Here is a 15,787-nt window from a genome sequence, read left to right as displayed (position 1 = left end):
ATCGGACACAGGAACGCTGCTGGGCTGCAGAAGGAAATCCATCTTGTGTCTGTGCCTTAGAAATTGTGACGGACTCCACCTCTCTGCTTTTTTATTCTCCTCCAACAGATGGCGCGCTTCCGGAGGTTTCCCCCTCCCCTCTAAAACCTTTTTTTTCCAAACAACAGATGACGCGCTTCCGGAGGTTCCCCCCCTCCTTTCTCAGGATGCAATTCGACACGGTTAGCAACAGATGGCGCGCTTCCGGGGTTCACCCCCCCCTTCTCAGGATGCAATTCGACACGCGGGGGGTTTCCCACACCCCTTCTCCGGATGCGATTCGTCACGCTCATTACACGCTTCCGGGGGGGGAGGGGCGGGAGGTCAAAAGGTCGTGATTAGGGTCATCAATCACTTCGGATCAAATTTTGTCATAAGCTGTATGAGATTAACTCTCTAACCACTGATCAAAGACCCATGAGTACCAGGAAGAAAGAAGTGCCAAGATACAATTGTCAGAAGTGGGATTCGAACCCACGCCTCCAGGTGAGACTGAGACCTGAACGCAGCGCCTTAGACCGCTCGGCCATCCTGACACATTGCAGCAGCCAACTAGTTGAATAATCCCATGCAGTTGCTGATTTCCATTTGACATACTTGTATGTTAAGTGCATGTAATAAACAAATAAAAATAATTACTAAGAAAATATATTGATTTAAAAGTTTGTGTTAAATGTTGTAAGTCAGATCGAAATAGAAAGATCAGGTGTGGTGGACAGGAATGATTAGATGTCAACAACTTGATTGGATGGCCAAAGTGTGAAATGTGACGTCCTGTGAGGGAAGCGTGAAAAAGCGTGAGCAGGTATAAAAAGACATTCTGGGTTCTTCTATTTTGTCTTTTGCGAGATGAGCAGTTGGGAAGGTTGGATCTAAGAGGTTCACAGTTGAAAGTTCAAGCAGACACGCTAGAGGGGGAACCACAGCCCAACCTGTGAACTGGTTTCAAATGAATGCCCAGCTGCTTTCCTGTTGGGTGATTTTCATCAACACAGAACACGGGGATAAATGCATTTTTGGTTCCATCCTCTCTCCTCACCAAGGAAATGTCCTACTTTGAGTTTGTCTCCACCTGCTGGGCGGTGGCGTGTTTAGAGTGGAGGATGTAGTTGCAGCTGTCCTGCAGGTGGAGGTGGTGCCGGACAAGCAGAGCAGCAGATTTGTGAGTGTTTTGGACTTGAATTAAAAAGACCAAGACATGCTGATGAGGTTGCTGTGTGATCTAGAGACAAGTATAAGGATGTGTATAAAGATTGGGTCTAGCTGTATTGCTCAGGCTGCGCTACAGCATCTATTCACAGGTGCGATCCCACTACTGAGCGACACGGGGGCTTTGACCTGCTCCGTCTCCGACCTGGGCCGGTGTACCCCTCCTTAGGTGACCTGGTGGTCTCAGGCTCCCCCAGGATCACCATATCAATGCCGAACGCAATGCGGACACCCGATCGACATAGCCTGCTGCAGCTCAGAGCTCCTGAGCTCAAACAATCCTCAAACCTCAGCCTCGCGGTAGCTTGGATTACAGGCACGCGCCACCGCACCCGGCGTGAAGCACTTACGTTAACAGGGCTTTTAACCATATCTGAGGTAACATCATGACACTAACCTGCTGCCCATCATTAGCAAAGTTGTAATGATGGGCAGCAAAGATGAGGAATGAATGGTGCACAATTGTTATATGCAAGTTTTTAGAAAGCTCGTGGTTAACCCAAGAGTATTTTGTCACAATATCAAGAAGAGTAAAGCTTCAATGTCAGAAGTGGGATTCAAAGCCACACCTCCAGGGGAGACTGCAACCTGAACGCAGCGTCTTAGACCGCTCAGCCATTCTGACATTGCAGTGCCAGTTTGGTGGAGGTTACCACTGTTAGATACTTTGGAAGAAACACACATTATCCTTCTCATAACACATATAGCAGCTGTTCAGCCATGGAAACGTAGTGCGAATAATCTACAATGTCATCCATACTGATCATTTGGCTGAATACTTTTAGGCAGGTTGCCATGACATGACAGTTCACACAGTTTCACATCGGTTCCATGGTGTAATGGTTAGCACTCTGGACTTTGAATCCAGCGATCTGCGTTCAAATCTCGGTGGGACCTGCTTATTGGGAGGTGAAACCATACTGCATGTCACATAGTGATAACTTGTTTTTGGTCGCCAAGCGGGCGAAGGCACTGCGTTCAGGTCGCAGTCTCCTCTGAAGGCGTTTGTTCGAATATAGCAGCTGTTCAGCCATGTAAACACATACTACGAAGCTCGTGGCGCCCACTTTCTGTGCTGACTTTGAGGTCGGAAGAGGTTTGGAGCTGTACAGTTAGTGAGTCAGCAGAGTGTTTGTGACTTTTGCGCACAAGCGCACCTCAGCACTCGGATACTCCAATCTGTAACTTTGTGTGGGTTGTAACTGAATTTCAGACAGCTCTTTAGTACCACATAGTGACTGACAAGTGAAGGAACTCTTTAGTGATTGACAAGTGTTTTGTAAAGGCAGACGTCATGGTTAGCTGCTTGATTTTATAAAGCTCTCACAGAAAACACAAGTCATACAGAAATTCAATGTGCCAGAGAAGACATGCAGTATGGTTTCACCCCCCAAAAATCAGGTCCCACCAGATTTCACTCCATAAGAGTTTCCTCTTTTCAAAACTCTCCCAATTCATCCAGTGACCCTGCTTGGCCAGCGCTATGGCTCTGGCGTGTCTTACTGTTTCCTCCTTTGGACACACCTCCTCCACCACCATTTTTTGACGTTCGGTTACAGATGCCTGTTGCCACCGAGGTTGCCAAGACCAAATCCTTCTCTGCCCTGTTGGACGCGACCCACCATGTCATTATGGCTCAGAGCCGATTTGGCCTGTAGCACAGACGTGGCTGTGGTCCACTTCCTCCCTGTTGCTAGGGTGGGAGCAGCGCCCCTCACTATGGGGTCCCGGGAGTCCTTGAGTGACATCTCAAGCCTCACTCAAGGAGTGCAGTGTTGTTAATCCGCCTGAGGTCATTAGCCAAGTTTTGCCTTCGTTTGTCAAGTTGCCAGGTATCATTGAGGTCTACATTATACCACCGTCCCAGGCTCTTGATGGACATCTCTTAGACTGTTGGAATTGGTTATCCACTGATATAGAATTGCCAGTTTCAAGTGTATTTTGTCACAACAGTAAGAAGTCTCCAAAGGTTGATTCTGTTCATCTGAATGTAGCGTTTTCAGTGGGAAAAATGTCTTGTCACTCATCCAAGTGACTTCTTCAGTGTCAGCTGACTGCAGGTTTCCCCAATCTTATAAACAGTATATTTGCATAATGACTGAAAGTAGCCCCCTGAAGGAACAGTGGGCTTGGAGGTCAGTTCCTTCATCACGATTATGCAAATTCTCATGACCATTGATCAACAACCACTGATCAAAGACCCATGAGTAGAAGGAAGAAAGAAGTGCCAAGATACAATTATCAGAAGAGGGATTCGAACCCACGCCTCCAGGTGAGACTGCGACCTGAACGCAGCGCCTTAGACCGCTCGGCCATCCTGACACATTGCAGCAGCCAACTAGTTGAATAATCCCACGCAGTTGCTGATTTCCATTTGACATACTTGTATGTTAAGTGCATGTAATAAACAAATAAAAATAATTACTAAGAAAATATATTGATTTAAAAGTTTGTGTTAAATGTTGTAAGTCAGATCGAAATAGAAAGATCAGGTGTGGTGGACAGGAATGATTAGATGTCAACAACTTGATTGGATGGCCAAAGTGTGAAATGTGACGTCCTGTGAGGGAAGCGTGAAAAAGCGTGAGCAGGTATAAAAAGACATTCTGGGTTCTTCTATTTTGTCTTTTGCGAGATGAGCAGTTGGGAAGGTTGGATCTAAGAGGTTCACAGTTGAAAGTTCAAGCAGACACGCTAGAGGGGGAACCACAGCCCAACCTGTGAACTGGTTTCAAATGAATGCCCAGCTGCTTTCCTGTTGGGTGATTTTCATCAACACAGAACACGGGGATAAATGCATTTTTGGTTCCATCCTCTCTCCTCACCAAGGAAATGTCCTACTTTGAGTTTGTCTCCACCTGCTGGGCGGTGGCGTGTTTAGAGTGGAGGATGTAGTTGCAGCTGTCCTGCAGGTGGAGGTGGTGCCGGACAAGCAGAGCAGCAGATTTGTGAGTGTTTTGGACTTGAATTAAAAAGACCAAGACATGCTGATCAGGCTGCTGTGTGATCTAGAGACAAGTATAAGGATGTGTATAAAGATTGGGTCTAGCTGTATTGCTCAGGCTGCGCTACAGCATCTATTCACAGGTGCGATCCCACTACTGAGCGACACGGGGGCTTTGACCTGCTCCGTCTCCGACCTGGGCCGGTGCACCCCTCCTTAGGTGACCTGGTGGTCTCAGGCTCCCCCAGGATCACCATATCAATGCCGAACGCAATGCGGACACCCGATCGACATAGCCTGCTGCAGCTCAGAGCTCCTGAGCTCAAACGATCCTCAAACCTCAGTCTCCCGGTAGCTTGGATTACAGGCATGCACCAACGCACCCGGCGAGAAGCACTTACGTTAACAGGGCTTTTAACCATGTCTGAGGTAACATCATGACACTATCCTGCTGCCCATCATTAGCAAAGTTGTAATGATGGGCAGCAAAGATGAGGAATGAATGGTGCACAATTGTTATATGCAAGTTTTTAGAAAGCTCGTGGTTAACCCAAGAGTATTTTGTCACAATATCAAGAAGAGTAAAGCTTCAATGTCAGAAGTGGGATTCAAAGCCACACCTGCAGGGGAGACTGCAACCTGAACGCAGCGTCTTAGACCGCTCAGCCATTCTGACATTGCAGTGCCAGTTTGGTGGAGGTTACCACTGTTAGATACTTTGGAAGAAACACACATTATCCTTCTCATAACACATATAGCAGCTGTTCAGCCATGGAAACGTAGTGCGAATAATCTACAATGTCATCCATACTGATCATTTGGCTGAATACTTTTAGGCAGGTTGCCATGACATGACAGTTCACACAGTTTCACATCGGTTCCATGGTGTAATGGTTAGCACTCTGGACTTTGAATCCAGCGATCCATGTTCAAATCTCGGTGGGACCTGCTTAGTGGCAGGTGAAACCATACTGCATGTCACATAGTGATAACTTGTTTTTGGTCGCCAAGCGGGCGAAGGCACTGCGTTCAGGTCGCAGTCTCCTCTGAAGGCGTTTGTTCGAATATAGCAGCTGTTCAGCCATGTAAACACATACTACGAAGCTCGTGGCGCCCACTTTCTGTGCTGACTTTGAGGTCGGAAGAGGTTTGGAGCTGTACAGTTAGTGAGTCAGCAGAGTGTTTGTGACTTTTGCGCACAAGCGCACCTCAGCACTCGGATACTCCAATCTGTAACTTTGTGTGGGCTGTAACTGAATTTCAGACAGCTCTTTAGTACCACATAGTGACTGACAAGTGAAGGATAACTTTAGTGATTGACAAGTGTTTTGTAAAGGCAGACGTCATGGTTAGCTGCTTGATTTTATAAAGCTCTCACAGAAAACACAAGTCATACAGAAATTCAATGTGCCAGAGAAGACATGCAGTATGGTTTCACCCCCCAAAAATCAGGTCCCACCAGATTTCACTCCATAAGAGTTTCCTCTTTTCAAAACTCTCCCAATTCATCCAGTGACCCTGCTTGGCCAGCGCTATGGCTCTGGCGTGTCTTACTGTTTCCTCCTTTCGACACACCTCCTCCACCACCATTTTTTGACGTTCGGTTACAGATGCCTGTTGCCACCGAGGTTGCCAAGACCAAATCCTTCTCTGCCCTGTTGGACGCGACCCACCATGTCATTATGGCTCAGAGCCGATTTGGCCTGTAGCACAGACGTGGCTGTGGTCCACTTCCTCCCTGTTGCTAGGGTGGGAGCAGCGCCCCTCACTATGGGGTCCCGGGAGTCCTTGAGTGACATCTCAAGCCTCACTCAAGGAGTGCAGTGTTGTTAATCCGCCTGAGGTCATTAGCCAAGTTTTGCCTTCGTTTGTCAAGTTGCCAGGTATCATTGAGGTCTACATTATACCACCGTCCCAGGCTCTTGATGGACATCTCTTAGACTGTTGGAATTGGTTCTCCACTGATATAGAATTGCCAGTTTCAAGTGTATTTTGTCACAACAGTAAGAAGTCTCCAAAGGTTGATTCTGTTCATCTGAATGTAGCGTTTTCAGTGGGAAAAATGTCTCATCACTCATCCAAGTGACTTCTTCAGTGTCAGCTGACTGCAGGTTTCCCCAATCTTATAAACAGTATATTTGCATAATGACTGAAAGCAGCCCCCTGAAGGAACAGTGGGCTTGGAGGTCAGTTCCTTCATCACGATTATGCAAATTCTCATGACCATTAATCAACAACCACTGATCAAAGACCCATGAGTAGAAGGAAGAAAGAAGTGCCAAGATACAATTGTCAGAAGTGGGATTCGAACCCACGCCTCCAGGTGAGACTGCGACCTGAACGCAGCGCCTTAGACCGCTCGGCCATCCTGACATACTTGTATGTTAAGCGCATGTAATAAACAAATAAAAATAATTACTAAGAAAATATATTGATTTAAAAGTTTGTGTTAAATGTTGTAAGTCAGATCGAAATAGAAAGATCAGGTGTGGTGGACAGGAATGATTAGATGTCAACAACTTGATTGGATGGCCAAAGTGTGAAATGTGACGTCCTGTGAGGGAAGCGTGAAAAAGCGTGAGCAGGTATAAAAAGACATTCTGGGTTCTTCTATTTTGTCTTTTGCGAGATGAGCAGTTGGGAAGGTTGGATCTAAGAGGTTCACAGTTGAAAGTTCAAGCAGACACGCTAGAGGGGGAACCACAGCCCAACCTGTGAACTGGTTTCAAATGAATGCCCAGCTGCTTTCCTGTTGGGTGATTTTCATCAACACAGAACACGGGGATAAATGCATTTTTGGTTCCATCCTCTCTCCTCACCAAGGAAATGTCCTACTTTGAGTTTGTCTCCACCTGCTGGGCGGTGGCGTGTTTAGAGTGGAGGATGTAGTTGCAGCTGTCCTGCAGGTGGAGGTGGTGCCGGACAAGCAGAGCAGCAGATTTGTGAGTGTTTTGGACTTGAATTAAAAAGACCAAGACATGCTGATGAGGTTGCTGTGTGATCTAGAGACAAGTATAAGGATGTGTATAAAGATTGGGTCTAGCTGTATTGCTCAGGCTGCGCTACAGCATCTATTCACAGGTGCGATCCCACTACTGAGCGACACGGGGGCTTTGACCTGCTCCGTCTCCGACCTGGGCACCCCTCCTTAGGTGACCTGGTGGTCTCAGGCTCCCCCAGGATCACCATATCAATGCCGAACGCAATGCGGACACCCGATCGACATAGCCTGCTGCAGCTCAGAGCTACTGAGCTCAAACAATCCTCAAACCTCAGCCTCGCGGTAGCTTGGATTACAGGCACGCGCCACCGCACCCGGCGAGAAGCACTTACGTTAACAGGGCTTTTAACCATGTCTGAGGTAACATCATGACACTATCCTGCTGCCCATCATTAGCAAAGTTGTAATGATGGGCAGCAAAGATGAGGAATGAATGGTGCACAATTGTTATATGCAAGTTTTTAGAAAGCTCGTGGTTAACCCAAGAGTATTTTGTCACAATATCAAGAAGAGTAAAGTTTCAATGTCAGAAGTGGGATTCAAAGCCACACCTCCAGGGGAGACTGCAACCTGAACGCAGCGCCTTAGACCGCTCAGCCATTCTGACATTGCAGTGCCAGTTTGGTGGAGGTTACCACTGTTAGATACTTTGGAAGAAACACACATTATCCTTCTCATAACACATATAGCAGCTGTTCAGCCATGGAAACGTAGTGCGAATAATCTACAATGTCATGCATACTGATCATTTGGCTGAATACTTTTAGACAGGTTGCCATGACATGACAGTTCACACAGTTTCACATCGGTTCCATGGTGTAATGGTTAGCACTCTGGACTTTGAATCCAGCGATCGGCGTTCAAATCTCGGTGGCATCTGCTTTTTGGGAGGTGAAACCATACTGCATGTCACATAGTGGTAACTTGTTTTTGGTCGCCAAGCGGGCGAAGGCACTGCGTTCAGGTCGCAGTCTCCTCTGAAGGCGTTTGTTCGAATATAGCAGCTGTTCAGCCATGTAAACACATACTACGAAGCTCGTGGCGCCCACTTTCTGTGCTGACTTTGAGGTCGGAAGAGGTTTGGAGCTGTACAGTTAGTGAGTCAGCAGAGTGTTTGTGACTTTTGCGCACAAGTGCACCTCAGCACTCGGATACTCCAATCTGTAACTTTGTGTGGGTTGTAACTGAATTTCAGACAGCTCTTTAGTACCACATAGTGACTGACAAGTGAAGGAACTCTTTAGTGATTGACAAGTGTTTTGTAAAGGCAGACGTCATGGTTAGCTGCTTGATTTTATAAAGCTCTCACAGAAAACACAAGTCATACAGAAATTCAATGTGCCAGAGAAGACATGCAGTATGGTTTCACCCCCCAAAAATCAGGTCCCACCAGATTTCACTCCATAAGAGTTTCCTCTTTTCAAAACTCTCCCAATTCATCCAGTGACCCTGCTTGGCCAGCGCTATGGCTCTGGCGTGTCTTACTGTTTCCTCCTTTCGACACACCTCCTCCACCACCATTTTTTGACGTTCGGTTACAGATGCCTGTTGCCACCGAGGTTGCCAAGACCAAATCCTTCTCTGCCCCGTTGGACGCGACCCACCATGTCATTATGGCTCAGAGCCGATTTGGCCTGTAGCACAGACGTGGCTGTGGTCCACTTCCTCCCTGTTGCTAGGGTGGGAGCAGCGCCCCTCACTATGGGGTCCCGGGAGTCCTTGAGTGACATCTCAAGCCTCACTCAAGGAGTGCAGTGTTGTTAATCCGCCTGAGGTCATTAGCCAAGTTTTGCCTTCGTTTGTCAAGTTGCCAGGTATCATTGAGGTCTACATTATACCACCGTCCCAGGCTCTTGATGGACATCTCTTAGACTGTTGGAATTGGTTCTCCACTGATATAGAATTGCCAGTTTCAAGTGTATTTTGTCACAACAGTAAGAAGTCTCCAAAGGTTGATTCTGTTCATCTGAATGTAGCGTTTTCAGTGGGAAAAATGTCTCATCACTCATCCAAGTGACTTCTTCAGTGTCAGCTGACTGCAGGTTTCCCCAATCTTATAAACAGTATATTTGCATAATGACTGAAAGTAGCCCCCTGAAGGAACAGTGGGCTTGGAGGTCAGTTCCTTCATCACGATTATGCAAATTCTCATGACCATTAATCAACAACCACTGATCAAAGACCCATGAGTAGAAGGAAGAAAGAAGTGCCAAGATACAATTGTCAGAAGTGGGATTCGAACCCACGCCTCCAGGTGAGACTGCGACCTGAACGCAGCGCCTTAGACCGCTCGGCCATCCTGACATACTTGTATGTTAAGCGCATGTAATAAACAAATAAAAATAATTACTAAGAAAATATATTGATTTAAAAGTTTGTGTTAAATGTTGTAAGTCAGATCGAAATAGAAAGATCAGGTGTGGTGGACAGGAATGATTAGATGTCAACAACTTGATTGGATGGCCAAAGTGTGAAATGTGACGTCCTGTGAGGGAAGCGTGAAAAAGCGTGAGCAGGTATAAAAAGACATTCTGGGTTCTTCTATTTTGTCTTTTGCGAGATGAGCAGTTGGGAAGGTTGGATCTAAGAGGTTCACAGTTGAAAGTTCAAGCAGACACGCTAGAGGGGGAACCACAGCCCAACCTGTGAACTGGTTTCAAATGAATGCCCAGCTGCTTTCCTGTTGGGTGATTTTCATCAACACAGAACACGGGGATAAATGCATTTTTGGTTCCATCCTCTCTCCTCACCAAGGAAATGTCCTACTTTGAGTTTGTCTCCACCTGCTGGGCGGTGGCGTGTTTAGAGTGGAGGATGTAGTTGCAGCTGTCCTGCAGGTGGAGGTGGTGCCGGACAAGCAGAGCAGCAGATTTGTGAGTGTTTTGGACTTGAATTAAAAAGACCAAGACATGCTGATCAGGCTGCTGTGTGATCTAGAGACAAGTATAAGGATGTGTATAAAGATTGGGTCTAGCTGTATTGCTCAGGCTGCGCTACAGCATCTATTCACAGGTGCGATCCCACTACTGAGCGACACGGGGGCTTTGACCTGCTCCGTCTCCGACCTGGGCCGGTGCACCCCTCCTTAGGTGACCTGGTGGTCTCAGGCTCCCCCAGGATCACCATATCAATGCCGAACGCAATGCGGACACCCGATCGACATAGCCTGCTGCAGCTCAGAGCTCCTGAGCTCAAACAATCCTCAAACCTCAGCCTCGCGGTAGCTTGGATTACAGGCACGCGCCACCGCACCCGGTGTGAAGCACTTACGTTAACAGGGCTTTTAACCATATCTGAGGTAACATCATGACACTAACCTGCTGCCCATCATTAGCAAAGTTGTAATGATGGGCAGCAAAGATGAGGAATGAATGGTGCACAATTGTTATATGCAAGTTTTTAGAAAGCTCGTGGTTAACCCAAGAGTATTTTGTCACAATATCAAGAAGAGTAAAGCTTTAATGTCAGAAGTGGGATTCAAAGCCACACCTCCAGGGGAGACTGCAACCTGAACGCAGCGTCTTAGACCGCTCAGCCATTCTGACATTGCAGTGCCAGTTTGGTGGAGGTTACCACTGTTAGATACTTTGGAAGAAACACACATTATCCTTCTCATAACACATATAGCAGCTGTTCAGCCATGGAAACGTAGTGCGAATAATCTACAATGTCATCCATACTGATCATTTGGCTGAATACTTTTAGGCAGGTTGCCATGACATGACAGTTCACACAGTTTCACATCGGTTCCATGGTGTAATGGTTAGCACTCTGGACTTTGAATCCAGCGATCCGTGTTCAAATCTCGGTGGGACCTGCTTATTGGGAGGTGAAACCATACTGCATGTCACATAGTGATAACTTGTTTTTGGTCGCCAAGCGGGCGAAGGCACTGCGTTCAGGTCGCAGTCTCCTCTGAAGGCGTTTGTTCGAATATAGCAGCTGTTCAGCCATGTAAACACATACTACGAAGCTCGTGGCGCCCACTTTCTGTGCTGACTTTGAGGTCGGAAGAGGTTTGGAGCTGTACAGTTAGTCAGTCAGCAGAGTGTTTGTGACTTTTGCGCACAAGCGCACCTCAGCACTCGGATACTCCAATCTGTAACTTTGTGTGGGTTGTAACTGAATTTCAGACAGCTCTTTAGTACCACATAGTGACTGACAAGTGAAGGAACTCTTTAGTGATTGACAAGTGTTTTGTAAAGGCAGACGTCATGGTTAGCTGCTTGATTTTATAAAGCTCTCACAGAAAACACAAGTCATACAGAAATTCAATGTGCCAGAGAAGACATGCAGTATGGTTTCACCCCCCAAAAATCAGGTCCCACCGATTTCACCAGATTTCACTCCATAAGAGTTTCCTCTTTTCAAAACTCTCCCAATTCATCCAGTGACCCTGCTTGGCCAGCGCTATGGCTCTGGCGTGTCTTACTGTTTCCTCCTTTCGACACACCTCCTCCACCACCATTTTTTGACGTTCGGTTACAGATGCCTGTTGCCACCGAGGTTGCCAAGACCAAATCCTTCTCTGCCCTGTTGGACGCGACCCACCATGTCATTATGGCTCAGAGCCGATTTGGCCTGTAGCACAGACGTGGCTGTGGTCCACTTCCTCCCTGTTGCTAGGGTGGGAGCAGCGCCCCTCACTATGGGGTCCTGGGAGTCCTTGAGTGACATCTCAAGCCTCACTCAAGGAGTGCAGTGTTGTTAATCCGCCTGAGGTCATTAGCCAAGTTTTGCCTTCGTTTGTCAAGTTGCCAGGTATCATTGAGGTCTACATTATACCACCGTCCCAGGCTCTTGATGGACATCTCTTAGACTGTTGGAATTGGTTCTCCACTGATATAGAATTGCCAGTTTCAAGTGTATTTTGTCACAACAGTAAGAAGTCTCCAAAGGTTGATTCTGTTCATCTGAATGTAGCGTTTTCAGTGGGAAAAATGTCTCGTCACTCATCCAAGTGACTTCTTCAGTGTCAGCTGACTGCAGGTTTCCCCAATCTTATAAACAGTATATTTGCATAATGACTGAAAGTAGCCCCCTGAAGGAACAGTGGGCTTGGAGGTCAGTTCCTTCATCACAATTATGCAAATTCTCATGACCATTAATCAACAACCACAGAGAGTTAATCCCATACAGCTTATGACAAAATTTGATCCGAAGTGATTGATGGCCCTAATCACGACCTTTTGACCTCCCGCCCCTCCCCCCCCGGAAGCGTGTAATGAGCGTGACGAATCGCATCCGGAGAAGGGGGGTGGGAAACCCCCCGCGTGACGAATCGCATCCTGAGAAGGGGGGGTGAACCCCGGAAGCGCGCCATCTGTTGCTAACCGTGTCGAATTGCATCCTGAGAAAGGAGGGGGGGAACCTCCGGAAGCGCGTCATCTGTTGTTGGGGGAAAAAAAAGTTTTTAGAGGGAGGGGGAAACCTCCGGAAGCGTGTCATCTGTTGTTGGGAAAAAAAAGTTTTTAGAGGGAGGGGGAAACCTCCGGAAGCGCGCCATCTGTTGGAGGGGAATAAAAAAGCAGAGAGGTGGAGTCCGTCACAATTTCTAAGGCACAGACACAAGATGGATTTCCTTCTGCAGCCCTGCAACGTTCCTGTGTCCGATGAGATCTGCTCTCCCAAAGAAGAAGGCTTTGAATATGACATATTCAAATACAGCATATTTACTATGGAAGGCCTCGATCCGGACCTTATGACCCTACCGGAAATACTCCGGAAGTGTCTAGTCATTTTCAGACCTGTTGCGTCATGTTCCCTAAGCACAGCGGTGATGCAGCAGCTGATTCTGTGATGTATAGAGAGACAGAGCGGATGTAATTTTACTTTCTTAAGCTGCACCGGCGTTTGTAATGGAAATAAAGAGTGACTTCCTGTAGAGATTTCAATAGTATTTTATTTTCCTATAATACAGACGCTGTAAAAAACCTTTAAGATACACCATAGCTTGTGATGAAAAGAAGAACTTTCTATCCGCTTGTAACCTACAGGCTGCCTATGTGTAAAAAACGAATAAATATCCCTTAGTGAATACTACTTTTCCTTTTGAGAGACTGAAAAACAAACCAGCGACAGGCGATCTTGTTTCACTCACACACACACACACACACACACACACACACACACACACACACACACACACACACACACACACACACCCCCCGCGGGCCAAGGAGGAGTTTTTTTCTTCAATACTTTAACAATAAGTTTTCTCAATAGATAGAAAATGATGACGCTGAGGAGTCAACATCCGATATTATCATTGCTTGTAACCCGGTAAATAATTTCGTACATCTCCCCATAAAACAAGTCTTAGTGGAAAAAAGCTCATTTTCGAATAAGTTTATTAAAGCACCCCCCCTCTGTGGGAAAGAGTCAACCATGAGGCGAGTTTTGTCAACAGCAAGAACAACTGTTGCCCATAAAGTAAAACAAATATCCGCCTCAAAGTCGTATTTTACCGTTGCAGAATGTGGAAAACAGACAGCCCTCACAGGAGGCACCATAGTTAAAATATTTAAATTTCAACTAAATTTGTAGTAATGATCGGATTTCCTCACTTATCTACACCACACTCCTTGTCCTTGATTTCTTATCGTTTCTTATCGTTCCTCTGTCCCTTAATAGAAACCACATATATAGAAACTATCCTCCCTTTCAGTTGTCTTTTGCACTTCCATATCGCAAAGCAGTTACTGTAGGTTATTTTCTGCTTATGCATTAATGTAATTAATTAACTTATTTATCCTTAAGTAAGGTAATGACTTGAGTTCTAATGCTTTTTGTCTCTTGAGTTAGCTGTCAATGTGGGATTTTTTTCCCCTTTTGTTCAGTTAAAGCTGCCTTTCATTCTTCAACACAGCTTAAACTCTAATAGGTAAGCTTTCTTGTAATTTCTTAGTTCTGCAGGCTTCTTGAAAGACATCCGAGACTCTTCTTTGGATGCTGGCTGCCTTTTGTTTTGTTTTCTGTCAAGATGATCCCACACTGCTTCGATTATCTTGAGGTTCGAACCCTGGAGAGATCAATCCATGACTGATGCGTTGTTTCATCCAGGCATACTTTGACTACATTGGCAGTATGTTTGCGATCATTGTCGTACTGAAAAATGAAGTTGAAGCCAATCAGACACTACGTGGTATTACATGGTCGATCAAAATCTGGTGGAACTTTTCTACATTCATAATTTGATTAATTTGGATAAGAGCTCCAACAACACTGGCTGAAATCCAGCCTCAAAGCACGGTAGAGTATCCACGCTGTGTTAAAGACGGCTATAGACATTCACTGTTGTATCTCTCTTCGGACCTCTTCCATGCATATTTCAAATTTGGAATCATTACTCCATAAGACATATTACAGCTGATTTCTTTTTCCAGTCAATTTCTTGTGTAATTTGGCACACCTCAGCCTTATTTTTCTCTGTTCTCCTTCCTTAAGAATGGCTTATTAACAGCCACCCTTCCAACTCAGATAACTTTTGATGAGGTTTCATGAAATGTTTACAGCACTTGAGTTACTCGCCACGGCCATCCCAAATGCTAAAAACACTAAACTTTAATTCTAAATTACGTAATTAACGTTAACCAGAAAAAACAAGCCAAAGTCGAAATGTTGCTGAGCTGACCTGTGGTATGCTATGTCTTCTAAAGCACGTATAATGTAAACAGAACTGGTCTTTGCACAGAAGCCTGTGGAGCTTCATAATTAACCTCAGTGTGTGAAGAGGACTCTCCATTTAATAATAGCTGTAATAAAATGTTCTGGCCGACGGTGTTAAACGCTGCACTTGGGTCTAGCAGGGAAGATTTCAACTTTTCAATACGAATGAAGGCTGCAAACTGATTAGATTAATGTCTGATGATCTTTTCCGTGCTTCTTCAAGTTTGTAACACCAAACATATTAAAGGATGATGTAAGGCTCACAGGAAGAGTTTAATTAGACACACATTTACTATTTTCTTTATACTCTTTCTTTCTTGACATGTTTAATATGATTACTATCAGAGGAGAAAATGAACCTTGTGTAGTCTAAAAACTTTTTTATTTAATCAAACTGTAATGTTGTTGAACTCTGACGGACGTGTCTTTTAATCTTGTCAACAAATCCTTAATCATCTAAATCTGCCATTTATCATCTTGTAAAATGTTCCCTCTGCTTCTGTTGCACATCTCCCCCCGACACTCTCTGCTTCACCAGCCCTGTGCAGCTGGTTCAACCCCTGCCTGCCTCCTTAAACTGGGGTGTTTAAATCTCTTTACCTCTGTTGTGAACTTCACACAAAGTTTGTGGTAACAAAATCAAACTGACGAGGATCTCGTTTGAAAAACACACACACTCACGAGACAAAATAAAAACAGACTGCTCAAAGCAAAAGCAGAGCCCTCACAGCTGGTAGTACAAACACAGTGACAACATGCGTATTAGATACCCTCAGTGCCAGAAGCATAAATATGAAAAAGGTGGGATCACCAAGAATATCCTAAAAATGGCGTTGAGGTGGGTGTTACAGTGAAAAAAACAAAAAGCAGCCAAATTTTCATCTGAAAATGTTGAATTTTAGTAAAAACAATGCTCTGTAGTTTGA

At 45.6% G+C, this 15,787-nt stretch overlaps 10 non-coding genes across 10 annotated transcripts; 2 read left to right on the top strand and 8 right to left on the bottom strand.

The window, feature by feature from the left end:
• Positions 1 to 492: 492 nt before the first annotated feature.
• On the bottom strand, positions 493 to 575 carry trnal-cag (transfer RNA leucine (anticodon CAG)). Its single transcript has one exon. It is a non-coding gene; the product is annotated as a tRNA-Leu (tRNA).
• A 711-nt stretch (positions 576 to 1,286) lies between these two features.
• LOC147314133 (signal recognition particle RNA) lies at positions 1,287 to 1,585 on the bottom strand. The gene has a single exon (XR_015124922.1).
• Positions 1,586 to 2,073: 488 nt separating this feature from the next.
• trnaq-uug (transfer RNA glutamine (anticodon UUG)) lies at positions 2,074 to 2,145 on the top strand. Its single transcript has one exon. It is a non-coding gene; the product is annotated as a tRNA-Gln (tRNA).
• Positions 2,146 to 3,487: 1,342 nt separating this feature from the next.
• On the bottom strand, positions 3,488 to 3,570 carry trnal-cag (transfer RNA leucine (anticodon CAG)). The gene has a single exon. It is a non-coding gene; the product is annotated as a tRNA-Leu (tRNA).
• A 711-nt stretch (positions 3,571 to 4,281) lies between these two features.
• On the bottom strand, positions 4,282 to 4,580 carry LOC147314130 (signal recognition particle RNA). Its single transcript, XR_015124868.1, has one exon.
• A 1,902-nt stretch (positions 4,581 to 6,482) lies between these two features.
• Positions 6,483 to 6,565, bottom strand: trnal-cag (transfer RNA leucine (anticodon CAG)). Its single transcript has one exon. It is a non-coding gene; the product is annotated as a tRNA-Leu (tRNA).
• A 654-nt stretch (positions 6,566 to 7,219) lies between these two features.
• On the bottom strand, positions 7,220 to 7,512 carry LOC147314128 (signal recognition particle RNA). The gene has a single exon (XR_015124871.1).
• A 1,902-nt stretch (positions 7,513 to 9,414) lies between these two features.
• trnal-cag (transfer RNA leucine (anticodon CAG)) lies at positions 9,415 to 9,497 on the bottom strand. The gene has a single exon. It is a non-coding gene; the product is annotated as a tRNA-Leu (tRNA).
• Positions 9,498 to 10,151: 654 nt separating this feature from the next.
• Positions 10,152 to 10,450, bottom strand: LOC147314126 (signal recognition particle RNA). Its single transcript, XR_015124864.1, has one exon.
• A 488-nt stretch (positions 10,451 to 10,938) lies between these two features.
• trnaq-uug (transfer RNA glutamine (anticodon UUG)) lies at positions 10,939 to 11,010 on the top strand. Its single transcript has one exon. It is a non-coding gene; the product is annotated as a tRNA-Gln (tRNA).
• Positions 11,011 to 15,787: the final 4,777 nt, after the last annotated feature.

This window comes from Aulonocara sp. 'chitande type north' Nkhata Bay, linkage group LG14 (genome assembly GCF_057382095.1).
Source record: "Aulonocara sp. 'chitande type north' Nkhata Bay isolate Kocher_YH1m ecotype deep benthic linkage group LG14, A_spYH_male_GT1.1, whole genome shotgun sequence".
Taxonomy (NCBI): Eukaryota; Metazoa; Chordata; class Actinopteri; order Cichliformes; family Cichlidae; genus Aulonocara; species Aulonocara sp. 'chitande type north' Nkhata Bay.
This window is presented reverse-complemented; position numbering and strand designations above follow the sequence as displayed.